Source organism: Balaenoptera physalus, assembly GCF_965194825.1.
Source record: "Balaenoptera physalus genome assembly, chromosome: 1".
NCBI lineage: Eukaryota > Metazoa > Chordata > Mammalia > Artiodactyla > Balaenopteridae > Balaenoptera > Balaenoptera physalus.
Window position 1 is genome coordinate 46,804,004 of NC_138882.1, and position 13,916 is coordinate 46,817,919.

General features: G+C 43.1%; 1 protein-coding gene across 4 annotated transcripts in view; it reads left to right on the forward strand.

Moving 5' to 3' along the window:
* EDEM3 (ER degradation enhancing alpha-mannosidase like protein 3) overlaps positions 1–13,916 on the forward strand; it is an 80,563-nt gene that overhangs the window by 61,651 nt on the left and 4,996 nt on the right. The window lies entirely within an intron of this gene.

The window sequence follows — 13,916 nt, forward strand, 5'->3', positions numbered from 1 at the left end:
GAGATTTTCACCATTTGATATTACGTGGAGCTGGGAGGTCTCTTGTGGACCAGTGTCCTGAAGTTGGCTTTCCCACCTCAGAGGCACAGCCCTGATGCCTGGCTGGAGCACCAAGAGCCTTTCATCCACACGGCTCAGAATAAGAGGGAGAAAAAAATAAAAAAGAAAGAAAGAGAGAAAGAGAGAAAGAGAAAGAAAGAAAGAAAGAAAGAAAGAAAGAAAGAAAGAAAGAAAGAAAGAGAAAGAAAGGAAGAAAAGAAAGAAGAAAGAGAGAATAAAATAAAATAAAATAAAGTAGGATAAAATAAAATAAAGTTATTAAAATAAAAAATAAAGAATAATTATTAGAAAAAAAATTTTTTTAAGGTAAAAAAAAAAAAAAAAGGATGGACAGAACCCTAGGACAAATGGACAGAACCCTAGGACAAATGGTGAAAACAAAGCTATACAGACAAAATCTCACACAGAAGCATACACATACACACTCACAAAAACAGGAAAAGGGGAAAACATAATATATCTTGCTCCCAAAGTCCACCTCCTCAATTTGGGATGATTCGTTGTCTATTCAGGTATCTCACAGATGCAGTTACATCAAGTTGATTGTGGAGCTTTAATCTGCTGCTCCTGAGGCTGCTGGGAGAAATTTCCATGTCTCTTCTTTGTTCCCACACCTCCTGGGGTTCAGCTTTGGATTGGCCCCACCTCTGCGTGTAGGTCACCTGAGGGCATCTGTTCCCACTCAGACAGGATGGGGTTAAAATAGCAGCTAATTAGGGGACTCTGGCTCACTCAGGTGGGGGGTAGGGAGGGGTACGGAATGCGGGGCGAGCCTGCGGCGGCAGAGGCCAGCATGATGTTGCACCAGCCTGTGGCACGCCGTATTTTCTCCCGAGGAAGTTGTCCCTGGATCATGGGACCCTGGCAGTGATGGGCTGCACAGGCTCCTGGGAGGGGAGGTGTGGAGAGTGACCTGTGCTTGCACACAGGCTTCTTGGTGGCTGCAGGAGCAGCCTTAGTGTCTCATGCCCATCTCTGGGGTCCTTGCTGATAGCCGCGGCTCGCGCCCATCTCTGGAGCTTATTTAGGCAGTGCTCTGAATCCCCTCTCCTCATGCACCGCAAAACAAAGAGGCAAGAAAAAGTCTCTTGCCTCTTCGGCAGTTGCAGACTTTTTCCCATACTCCCTCCCGGCTAGCTGTGGCACACTAGCCCCCTTCAGGCTGTGTTCACGCAGCCAACCCCAGTCCTGTCCCTGGGATCTGACCTCAGAAGCCGGAGCCTCAGCTCCCAGCCCCCACCTGCCCCAGTGGTTGAGCAGACAAGCCTCTTGGGCTGGTGAGTGCTGGTCAGCACCTCGGGAATCTGTCTCTCTCTGCTTTGCCCTCTGCACCCCTGTTGCTGCACTTTCCTCCGTGGCTCCGAAGCTTCCACCCCTCCCCGCCACCCGCTGTCTCCACCAGTGAAGGGGCTTCCTAGTGTGTGGAAACTTTTCCTCCTTCACAGCTCCCTCCCACTGGTGCAGGTCCCGTCCCTATTCTTTTGTCTCTGTTTTTTCTTTTGCCCTACCCAGGTACGTGGGGAGTTTCTTGCCTTTTGGGAGGTCTGAGGTCTCCTGCCAGCATTCAGTAGGTGTTCTTTAGGGGTTGTTCCACATGTAGATGTATTTCTGATGTATTTGTGGGGAGGATGGTGATCTCCACGTCTTACTCTTCCGCCATCTTGAAGGTCTCCCCGGGGTGCATATATCTTTTCAAATTATGGTTTTCTCCAGATATATGCCCAGGAGTGGGATTGCTGGATCATATGGTAGTTCTATTTTTGGTTTTTTAAGGAACCTCCATACTGTTCTCCATAGTGGCTGCACCAATTTACATTCCCACCAGTAGTGTAGGAGGGTTCCCTTTTCTCCACACCCTCTCCAGCATTTATTGTTTGTAGACTTTTTGATGATGGCCATTCTGACCTGTGTAGGTGACACCTCATTGTAGTTTTGATTTACATTTCACTAATAATTAGCAGTGTTGAGCATCTTTTCATGTGCCAATTGGCCATCTGTATGTCTTCTTTGGAGAAATGTCTGTTTAGATCTTCTGCCCATTTTTTGATTGGGTTGTTTGTTTTTTGGATATTGAGCTGCATGAGCTGCTTGTGTATTTTGGAGATGAATCCCTTATCAGTAGCATCATTTGCAAATATTTTCTCCCATTCTGTGGGTTGTCTTTTCATTTTCTTTATGGTTTCCTTTGTTGTGCAGAAGTGTTTAAGTTAAATTAGGTCCCATTTGTTTATTTTTATTTTTATTTTTATTTTCATTACCCTAGGAGGTGGATCCAAAAAGATATTGCTACGATTTATGTCAAAGAGTGTTCTGCCTGTGTTTTCCTCTAAGAGTTTTACAGTATCCTGCTTTACATTTAGGTCTTTAATCCATTTTGAGTTTATTTTTGTGTGTAGTGTTAGAGAATGTTCTTATTTCATTCTATTACGTGTAGTTGTCCAGTTTTCCTAACACCACTTATTTAAGAGACTGTCTTTTCTCTGTTGTATATTCTTGCCTCCTTTGTCATAGATTAATTGACCATAGGTGTGTGGATATATTTCTGGGCTTTCTGTCCTGTTCCATTGATCTGTATTTCTGTTTTTGTGCCAGTACCATACAATTTTGATTACTATATCTTTGTAGTATAGTTTGAAGTCAGGGAATCTGAATCCTCCAACTCAATTTTTCCTTCTCAGGATTGCTTTGGCTATTTGGGGTCTTTTGTATTTCTATACAGATTTAAAATTTTTTTGTTCTAGTTTTGTGAAAAATGACACTGATAATTTGATAGGGATTGCATTGAATCTGTAGATTGCTTTGGGAAGTATAGTCATTTTGACAATATTGATTTTTCCAATCCGAGAACATGGTATATTTTTCCATTTGTTTGAGTCATCTTTGATTTCTTTCGTCAACATCTTATAGTTTTCAGAGGACAGGTCTTTTGCCTCCTTAGGTAGGCTTATTCCAAGGTATTTTATTCTTTTTGGTGTGATGATAAATGGGATTGTTTCCTTGATTTCTCTTTCTGATCTTTTGTTGTTAGTGTATAGGAATGCAAGAGATTTCTATGTTTTAATTTTGTATCCTGCAACTTTACTGAATTTATTGATGAGCTCTAGTAGTTTTCTGGTAGCCTCTTTAGGATTTTCTATGTATAGTATCATGTCGTCTGCACACAGTGACAGTTTTACTTCTTCTTTTCCAATTTGGATTCCTTTTATTTCTTTTCTTCTCTGATTGCCAAAACTATGGACTTCCAAAACTATGTTGAATAAAAGTGGTGAGAGTGGACATCCTTGTCTTGTTCCTGATCTTAGAGGAAATGTTTTCAGCTTTTTACTGTTGAGAGTGATGTTAGGTGTGGGTTTGTCATATATGGCCTTTATTACGTTGAGGTAGGCTCCCTGTATTCCCACTTTCTGGAGAGTTTTTATCATAAATGCGTGTCATATTTTGTCAGAAGCTTTTCTTGCATCTATTGAGATGATCATATGTTTTTTATTCTTTAGTTCGTTAATGTGGTATATCACAATAATTGATTTGCATATGTTGAAGAATCCTTGCATCCATGGGATAAATCCCACTTGAACATGGTGTCTGATCCTTTTAATGTATTGTTGGATTCAATTTGCTAGTATTTTGCAGAGGATTTTTGCATCTATATTTATCAGTGATATTGGCCTGTAATCTTTTTTTGTGGTATCTTTATCTGGTTTTGGTATCAGGGTGATGATGGCCTCATAGAATGAGTTTGGGAGTGTTCCTTCCTCTGCAATTTTTTGGAAGAGTTTCAGTTTCTAAATGTTTGATAGAATTCACCTGTGAAGCCATCTGGTGCTGGACTTCTGTTTGTTGAAAGTTTTTTAATCACAGTTTCAATTTCAGTACTTGTGATTGGTCTGTTCATATTTTCTGTTTCTTCCTGGTTCAGTCTTGGAAGGTTGTACCTTTCTACGAAGTCCGTTTCTTCTAGGTTGTCCATTTTATTGGAATATAGTTGCTTGTAGTAGTCTTTTACGATCCTTTGTATTTATTTCTGTGGTATCCATTGTAACTTCTTTTTCATTTCTAATTTTATTGACTTGAGCCCTCTCCCTTCTTTTCTTGATGAGTCTTGCTAATGGTTTATCAATTTTGTTTATCTTCTCAAGGAACCAGCTTTTAGTATCATTGATCTTCTCTATTGTTTTCTTCATCTCCATTTCATTTATTTCTGCTCTGATATTTATGATTTCTTTCCTTCTAACTTTTAGTTTTGTTTGTTCTTTGTCTAGTTGCTTTAGGTGTAAGGTTAGGTTGCTTTTTGGAGATTTTTCTTGTTTCCTGAGGTAAGACTACTATAAACTTTCCTCTTAGAACTGCTTTTGCTGCATCCCATAGGTTTTGGATTGTCATGTTTTCATTGTCATTTCTCTTGGTATTCTTTGATTTCCTCTTTGATTTCTTCAGTGATCCATTGGTTGTTTAGTAACATATTGTTTAGCCTCCACGTGTTTGTGTTTTTTACAGTTTTTTTCTTGAAATTGATTTCTAATCTCATAGTGTTGCGGTTTGAAAAGATGCTTGATATGATCTCAGTTTTCTTAAATTTACTGAGGCTTGAATTGTGGCCCATGATGTGATCTAGTCTGGAAAATTTTCCATGTGCACTTGAGAAGAAAGTGTATTCTGCTGCTTTTGGATGGAATGTTCTGTAAATGTCAAGTCTGTTTGGTCTAATGTGTCATATAAGGCCTGTGTTTCTGTATAGATTTTCTGTCTGGATGATCTGTCTGTTGATGAAAGTGGGGTGTTAAATGCCCCCACTATTATTGTGTTACTATTGATTTCTTCTTTTATGGCCGTTAGCGTTTGCCTTATGTATTGAGGTGCTCCTATGTTGGGTGCATATATATTTACAATTGTTATATCTTCTCCTTTGATTGATCCCTTGATTGTTATGTAGTGTCCTTCTTTGTCTTTTGTAATAGTCTTTGTTTTAAAGTCTATTTTGTCTGATATGAGTATTGCTACTCCAGTTTTCTTTTGATTTCCACTTGTGAATATCTTTTTCCATTCCCTCGCTTTCAGTCTGTATGTGTCTCTAGATCTGAAGTGGGTCTCTTGTAGACAACATATATAGGGGTCTTGTTTTTGTATCCCTTCAGCCAGTCTATGTCTTTTGGTTGGAGCATTTAATCCATTTACATTTAAGGTAATTATTGATATGTATGTTCTTATTGCCATTTTGTTAATTGTTTAGGAATTGTTTTTGTAGGTCTGTTTTCTTCCCTTCCTCTTTTGCTCTCTTCTCTTGTGATTTGATGACTATCTTTAGTGTTATGTTTGGATTGCTTTTTCTTTTTTGTGTGTGTATCTCTTGTGATTTAATGACTATCTTTAGTGTTACATTTGGGTTGCTTTTTCTTTTTTGTGTGTGTATATATTGTAGATTTTTGGTTTGTGGTTCTCATGAGGTTTTGATATAGGAGTCTATATCTATATCTCTCTATCTATCTATCTATCTGTATATACACAGAAGACTTTTTAAAGTTGCTGGTCTCTTAATTTCAAATGCATTTCCAGTGTCCTGCATTTGTACTCTCTTCTCATGATTGCTCGTTTTGATATCATATTTTTGTGTGGATGATTTCCTACCTTTACTTTATGTTTGCCTTTACTGGTGAGCTTTCCCATTCGTAATTTTCTTGTTTCTAGTTGTAGGCCTTTTCTTTTCCACCTAGAGAACTTGCTTTAGGATTTGTTGTAGAGCTGGTTTGTTGGTGCTGAATTCTCTTAGCTTTTGCTTGTCTGTAAAGCTTTTGATTTCTCCATCAAATCTGAACAAGAGCCTTGATGGGTAGAGTATTCTTGGTTGTAGGTTCTTTCCTTTCATCACTTTATATGACTCTCTGCACTTCCTGGAGTTGAGTGAATGTTTCCTTTCTCATGTTAAGGAAGTTTTCAGCTATTATCTCTTCAAATATTTTGTCAGGTCCTTTCTCTCTCTCTTCTCCTTCTGGGACCCCTATAATGCAAATGCTGGTGTGTTTAATGTTGTCCCAGAGGTCCCTTAGACTGTCGTCACTTCTTTTCATTCTTTTTTCTTTATTCTGTTCCACGGCAGTGATTTCCACTGCTGTGTCTTCCAGCACACTTACTCGTTCTTCTGCCTCATTTATTCTGCTATTGTTTCCTTCTAGTGTATTTTTTCATTTCAGTTATTGTATTATTCATCTCTATTCTTTAAGTCTTCTATGTCTTTGTTAAACATTTCTTGTATCTTCTTGGTCTGTGCCTCCATTCTTTTTCCGAGATCTTGGACCACCTTTACTGTCATTACTCTGAATTCTTTTTCAGGTAGATTGACTATCTCTAATTCACTTAGTTGTTTTTCTGGGTTTTTATCTTGTTCCTCTGTCTAAAACATATTTCTCTGCTGTCTCATTTTGTCTAACTTACTGTGTTTGTGGTCTCCTTTCCACAGGCTGCAGGATTGTAGTTCCTCTTGCTTCTGGTGTCTGTTCCCTGGTGGGTGAGGTTGGTCCAGTGGCTTGTGCAGGCTTCCTGGTGGGAGGGACTGGGCTCTCCACTGGTTGGTGGAGCTGGGTCTTGTCCCTCTGGTGGGCAGGGCCATGTCAAGGGGTGTGTGTAGAGGTGGCTGTGAGCTCAGTACAATTTCAGGCAGCCTGTCTGCTGATAGGTGGAGCTGTGTTCCACCCCTGCTGATTGTTTGGCCGAGGCGTTCCACCACTGGAGCCTGCAGGCTGTTGGGTGGGGCCATGTCTCAGTACCAAAATGGCGACCTCCAGGAGAGCTCAGCCAATCAATATTCCCTGGAGCCTCCACCACCAGTGTCCTTGCCCCCACAGTGAGCCACATCCAACCCCCACCTCCCCAGTAGACCCTCCAAGATCCTCATGTAGGTCTAGCCCTGGCTCCTATGGAGTCACCAGTTTATGCTGTGTCCTAGTGCACGTGAAATCTTGTGTACACCCTCAAGAGTGGAATCTCTGTTTCCTCCAGTCCTGTGGAGCTCCTGCACTCAAGTCCTGCCAGGCTTTGAAGCCAAATGCTCTGGGGGCTCCGCCTCCCAATGCCAGCTCCCCAGGCTGGGGAGCCTGATGAGGGGCTCAGAACTTACTGCTGCGGGAGTACCTCTGCCATATAATGATTTTCCAGTTTTGTGGGTTGCCCATCTGGTGACTATGAGATTTGATTATATTGCAAAAGCTCCTCCTACCATCTCATTGTAGCTTCTTCTTTGTCTTTGGATGTACCTTTTTTGGTAGGTTCCAGTCTTTTGTTGATGGTTGTTCAGCAGTTAGTTGTGGCTTTAGTGTTTTCATGAGAAGAGGTGAGCTCAAGTCCTTCTACTCCACCATCATGTCCGGAATCAAGGGGTGCTTTTAGTTTGGATGCTTGCTGCTTCTTTCCTAAGCGTGTGCTGGCCGTTATCCCCTTGATATGGGATGTTTAGGTGCAGTGGCCTGTGTGCATTCCCTGTACGGTGGGGGCAGCAATTCATGCCCACCTGCGGGACTCCCAGCAGTGGCAGTGGGCTGTGAGTGCCCAGAACAGCGGGGGCAAGTGCTTGCAGTCTGCTCGTGGGTCCCCTAACTGCACCAGTGGCCCATGCACCCCTGGAACAGCAGGGGCAGCAACTGGCGCCTGCTCCTGGGTCGCCTAGTGTCAGCAGCTGCCCATGCACTCCCGGGACAGCAGGATCAGTGCTTCGCACCCACTGCTGTATCTCCCAGTAGTGGCAACGTCCCGGGGCAGGAGGGAAAGTGAATGGCGCCTGCTTGCAGGTTTCCCAATGGTGGAGGTGGCTGGCACACTCCCGGGACAGCTGGGGCAGCACTTGGTGCCTGCTCACAGGTTCTTTAGCTGTGGCGATGGCCCATGCCCATCTCTGGAGCCCACAATGGCGGCAGTGGCTCGTGCCTGCACCTGGAGTTCGTGTAGGTGGCGTCCTGTTGCCTGAGAGCCCACACGCACAGAAAGAAGCTCCTATGGCAGTCCCATACCTCTCCTCGTGTGCCCCCCAACAATGATGCCTTGCTTCTCTGTCAGGCCCAGACCTCTTCCAAGTGCATCCTCAGCTGCCACACTCCAGCCTCTTCAGGCTGTCTCCCTGCAGCCAACCCTTGGTCCTCTCCCTGGGTCTGACCTCCAAAGCCAGAGCTTCAGCATCCAGCCCCCTGTCCGTACCAGCAGATGAGCATCTCAGGCATCTCAGGGGAACGTAGGGTGGTGGTACCAACCATCTGTGCACGACTCTGTCCGTTTTGCCTTCTGCAAACTGGTTGCTGCACTCTCCTCTGAGTCTCCGAAGCACCCCTCTGTCCAGGCTGATCTCCCCACTGGTGAGGGGACTTCCCAGGGTGGGGGAACGTTTCCTTCTTCACAGCTCCCTCCCTGGGGCACAAGTCCCATCATGATTCCTTTCTCTCTTTTTGTTTTTCTTTTTTCTTTCATCCCACCTGTTTACGTGGAGGTTTTCTTGCCCTTTCGGAAGTCTGAGTTCTGCCAGCATTCAGTAGATGTTCTGTGTGAATCGTTCCACTTGTAGATGTGTTTTTGATGTATTTGTGGCAGAAGGTAAGCTCCACGTCCTACTCCTCTGCCATCTTGATTCCTCCCTGATTATTTTTTTTATTGTTTTTTCTAATCTCTATTTATTTCCTCTCTGATCTTTCTTATCTCCTTCCTTCTGTTGACTTTAGGTTTTCTTTGTTCTTTTTCTAATTCTTTTAGGTGGTGGGTTAGGTTGTTTATTTGAGACTTTTCTTGTTTCTTAAAGAAGGCCTGTATCACTATGAACTTCCCTCTAAGAGCTTCTTTTGCTACATCCTATGTTATTTGTATGGTTGTGTTTTCATTGTCATTTACCTCAAAGTATTTATTTTATTTTTTATTTTTGACTGTGTCAGGTCTTAGTTGAGGCACGTGGGATCTTCATTTCAGCAAACGGGCTTCTCTCTAGTTGTGGTGTGTGGGTTTTCTCTCTGTAGTTATGACACTCAGGCTCCAGAGTGCGTGGGCTCTGTAGTTGCGGCACACAGCCTCTCTAGTTGAGGCCTGTGGGCTCAGTAGTTGTGGCACCCAGCTTAGTTGCCCCACGGCATTTGGGATCTTAGTTCCCTGACCAGGAGTTGAACCCACGTCCCCTGCATTGGAAGGCAGATTCTTTACCACTGGACCACTGGGGAAATGCATCAATTTATTTTTTAATTTTTTTTTTTATTTCATCATTGTCCCATTGGTTTTGTAGTAGCATGTGGTTTAGTCTCCATGTAATTGTTTTTTCTCATTTCTTTTCTTGTGATTGTTTTCTAGTTTCATGCTGTTGTGGTCAGTAAAGATGCTTGAAATAATTTTTATACTCTTAAATTTTCTGAGGCTTGTTTTGTGGCCTAGTATGTGGTCAATCTTAGAGAATGTTCCATGTGCACTTGAAAAGAATGTGTATTCTGCTTTTTTGGGGTGTAATGGCCTGAAAATATCAATTAAGTCTAACTGTTCTATTGTATTATTTAGGATCTCTGTTGCCTTATTGATTTTCTGTCTCAAAGATCTGTTTATTGATGTGAGTGGGGTGTTAAAGTTTCCTACTATTATTTTATTCCCATCAGTTTCTCCCTTTATGTCTGTTAGTGTTTATTTTATGTATTTGGGTGCTATATTGGGTGCATATATGTTGATGAGTGTAATATCCTCTCCTTGTATTGATCATTTTATCATTATATAGTGTCCTTCATCTTTCTTTATAGCCTTTGTTTTAAAGTCTATTTTGTCTGATAAAGAGTATTGCGACCCCTGCTTTCTTGTCATTTCCATTTGCATGAGATATCTTTTTCCATCTCCTCATTTTCAATCTATGTGTGTCCTTTGCTCTAAAGTGGGTCTCTTGTAGACAGCATATTTTAGGCCGTTGTGTTTTTTAATCTAACCTGCCACTCTGTCTCTTTTGATTGGAGCATTTGGTCCATTGACATTTAAGGTAATTATTGATAGATATGTATTTATTACCATTTTAAACCTTGTTTTCCTGTTGATTTTATATTTCTTCTTTGTCCCTTTCTTTTTCTTTCGGTTTTTCCTTTTGTGGTCTGATGATTTTCTTTTGTTTTATGAATCTATTGTATGTGATAGATTCATAAAATCTGGTTTTGGTTTTTGTGAATCTGTTGTATGTTTTTGATTTGTGGTTACCTTGTTTTTCAAGTATATTAACCCCTTCCTGTATCTGCTTGCTTTAGACTGGTAGTCATGTAGGCTCAAACACATTCTAGGAAAAAAAAAAAAATCTACATTTTCTTACTCTCCTCCCCCACATTTTATGACCTTGATGTCCTCTTTTACATCTTCACATTCATCCTTTTGCTGTTCATTGTGGTTATATTCGCTTTCACAGAAATTTTTTTTTTAATTATGATTTTAAAAAATCTGTGTACTGGCTTATTTAAATGATTTACTTTCCATTTATGATTTTTTTCCTAAAGATTCTAACCTTTTTTCTATCTAGAGAAGACCTTTCAATGTTTCCTTTAGGATAGGTTTAATATTGCTGTATTCCTTTAGTTTTTGCTTGTCCGGGAAATTGTTTCTCTCTCTGATTTTAAATTTGATAATCTTGCTGGACAGAGTATCCTACATTTCACATTTTTCCCTTTTAGGACTTTGAATGTATCTTGCCACTCCCTTCTGACCTGCAACGTTTCTGTAGAGAAATCAGCTGATAGCCTTATGGGGCTTCCCTTGTAATTAACTCTGTTTTTCTCTTGCTGCCTTTAGAATCCTCTCTTTAACTTTTGCCATTTTTATTATAATATGTCTTGGTGTGGGTCTGTTTGGGTTTATCTTGTTTGGGACCCTCTGTGCTTCCTGTACCTGGATATCTGTTCCCTTCTTTAGGTTTGGCAAGTTTTCAGCCACAATTTCTTCAAAGACATCTTCAATCCTGTTTTCTCTCTCTTCTGGGATCCCTACTAAGTGTACATTGGCATGCTTTATTTATTCTTATATTGCTTTCATTTTTTTTTTTTTCATGTGGCTTTCTGTTGTTCTGACTGGCTGATTTCCATTATTCTATCTTCCAGATCACTTATTCGTTCTTCTGCATTATTTTTTCTGCTATTCATTGCCTTTAGCTCAGCTTTTGTCTCAGTGAATGAGTTCTCTAATTTTTCTTGGTTCCTTTTTATAGTTTCTAGTAATAGTAATCTGCATTTCTATCAATAGTCCTTCTTAACTCCTTCAGTATTTTCATTATCTCCTTTTTGAACTCGATGTCTATTAGACTGAAGAGGCCTGTTTCATTGTTTGTTCTTTCAGGGGAAGTCTCTTGATCTTTTAATTGGGAGTGGTTCCTCTGCTTCTTCATTTTACTTATACTTCTCTTGCTCTATGAGTTTAGGAGAAACAATTATCTATGTGGTCTTGGAGGGCTGTTTTTACGTGGGAGCATCCCTGTATAGCCTCTGTGGGTTTAATATTTTTTGGTGTGAGGGCTGTTTTTAGTGTGGATGCCTGTTGCCTCTTTCCTCAGTGTATCCTGGCCATTATCCCCTTGATAGGAGGTGTGACTGGTGTTGTGGTGACCAGAGCCTGCACTGGATATTGATTGGGGCCTCCTCTTTTGCCCTGTGGTTGTTACTGCCCTGTCAGGGGCTAGGTCTGTTCCCTAGCTGTTGGAGCAGAAGCCCCCAGATCCGTTTCTGAGCTGCAGTGTGAGGTAGGTGGGGTTGGAGCGCTCCCACAGGGAGAGGAGCCACTGAGCATTCCTCTGCCAGGGCTGTTCGCCAGTGAGTGTGCTCTGTGCGGTCGCCTGTCACCCATTGTCTGGGCTCACAAAGTACACTGCTCTGAGCCCCGTCTCAACCTTGGGAAGGCTGGCAGTCAGCCCTGGTGTCCCTCAGGCGTTGTTTTCACAAGGCCACCAGCACAGAGCCACTAAAGCCGGGTCCCAGGACTGTAGTAGTTGCACACCTGGACCTGCTGTGGGAGCTGTGGAGGCAGCTCAAACCCAGGCCCAGCCCAGCCCCCATGTGCACGCACCTGCAAAGCCCACAGCTGCTAAGGCCAGACCCATCCCAGCATGGGAGCACCTGTTGTCTACTCGGATGTCCTGCAGATGCTGAATTTACAAAGCCGGCAGTGGAGGTGTAAATACACAGCTCACACAGCTGCAGGGAGAGATTGCAGCCCTGCTTCCTAAGTCACGCGGCCCCTCGGGCTCAGCTGTGGTTTCAGGCCTGCTTCTGTGCGTGGGCAGCTCACTGGCGTCTGCTCCTGGGTCCTGCCGAGATGGTGGTTGGTGCAGGTGCCAGCCTAGGCGGTGGCTGGGACCCCTGAGCCTGCCCAGGTGGGAGCCCGAGGCGGCAGCTGGGTTGCCGGAATCTGCTGAGTCTGGAGCCCCTGAGGCGGTGGCTGGTGTGCGGTGTCCCGGAGTCCGTGCAGGCGGAGGCTGGCAGCCATGGCACCCTGCCCTTTGTGCCCCACTTAACAATGGCTCGTCAGTTCTGTGGCAGGCCTGGGCTTCCGCAGACACCCCCGGCTGTAGCCGTACCACACTCCAGCCCCTTCAGGCTCTCTCTGCACAGCCAACAGCAGTCCTCTCCCTAGGTCTGTCCTCTAAACTCTGAGTGTCAGTACTCGGCCCCTGCCTGTACCAGCGGACACACGGCTCGGGCTGGGGCACGCAGGGTAGCGGTATGACGGTCTGTGCGGGTCTCTCTCCTGCCTGCCACAAACTGGTTGTTGCACTCTCCTCTGCGCCTCTGAAGCTGCCTTTCTGTCCCAGCTGATCTGAGGGGGCTTCCCAGGGTGCAGGAACCTTTCCTCTTTTCAGCTCCCTCCCAGGGGCATAGGTCCTGTCCCACTTCCTCTTTTTTTTCCCCCTTCGTCCTACCTGTTTACGTAGAGCTCTTTCTTGTCCTTTCAGGTGTTTGAGGTCTTCTGCCAGTGTTCAGTAGGTGTTCTGTGAGAATTGTTCCATTTGTAGATGTATTTTTGATGTATTTGTGGGAGGAGGTGAGTTCCACGTTCTTCGCTGCTGCCATCTTGATTGGAGCCTATACTATTCTGTTTTCTTATTCTATTTTATTAGCTAGATTTCCAAAATAATATTATATAACATCTAACCCTAGAGTGATTTTTTGCCAAAATCACAATCTTTATTACTAGAAGACATAGCTTTACACTTTTTCCTATTCTTCTAAACTAGATTAATGCAATCTGGAAACGAAGTTGAACGTTCTTCTTTCCCTTCTCCCTCAAACTTAGCATAGCCTAGCATAAATGAACTCTAAGCAGCCAGACACTGCTTTCTCTCCTTTGGGCCCCACCATAGTTTGCCTTGATGTCAAATTAAAATGTACCCTTTCCACAGCTGAGAGAATGTGTGGGGGACTCCTCCCTCTTGCCCTCCTTCCCCCTGACAAACCCCACCTAAGAACTATCTTAAACTTCCCTAGTCAGGTGATCCTGCCTAATCAGGGTCTATGTATACACACCCTCCTCTACCTCCCTGTATGCCTGTATTTTCCTTCAGATTTTCTGGTTTTATAAGTCCATCTTCCCTTTCTTCTTTGACTAATTAACTCTGATTATCTTTTATATCACAGTTAAGTATCACTTTCTGAAGGAAGCCCTCAAATCTCCTTACTCTTTCCTAACACCATGACTTGTGTCACGGGGTTTTCTATCGTGCGATTATTCCTAAACGTTGTTTTCCCCAGCTGGACTATAAGATTCAGAAGGGCAGGTCAGGTGTTTGTTTTCACCTCGTTTTATCCCTAGCACCTTACACAGTGCCTGCCACACAGTGGACGCTCGGGAGATCTTTACCAACTGACTGCAGAGTCTGAGGAGAATGCAGCATGTGG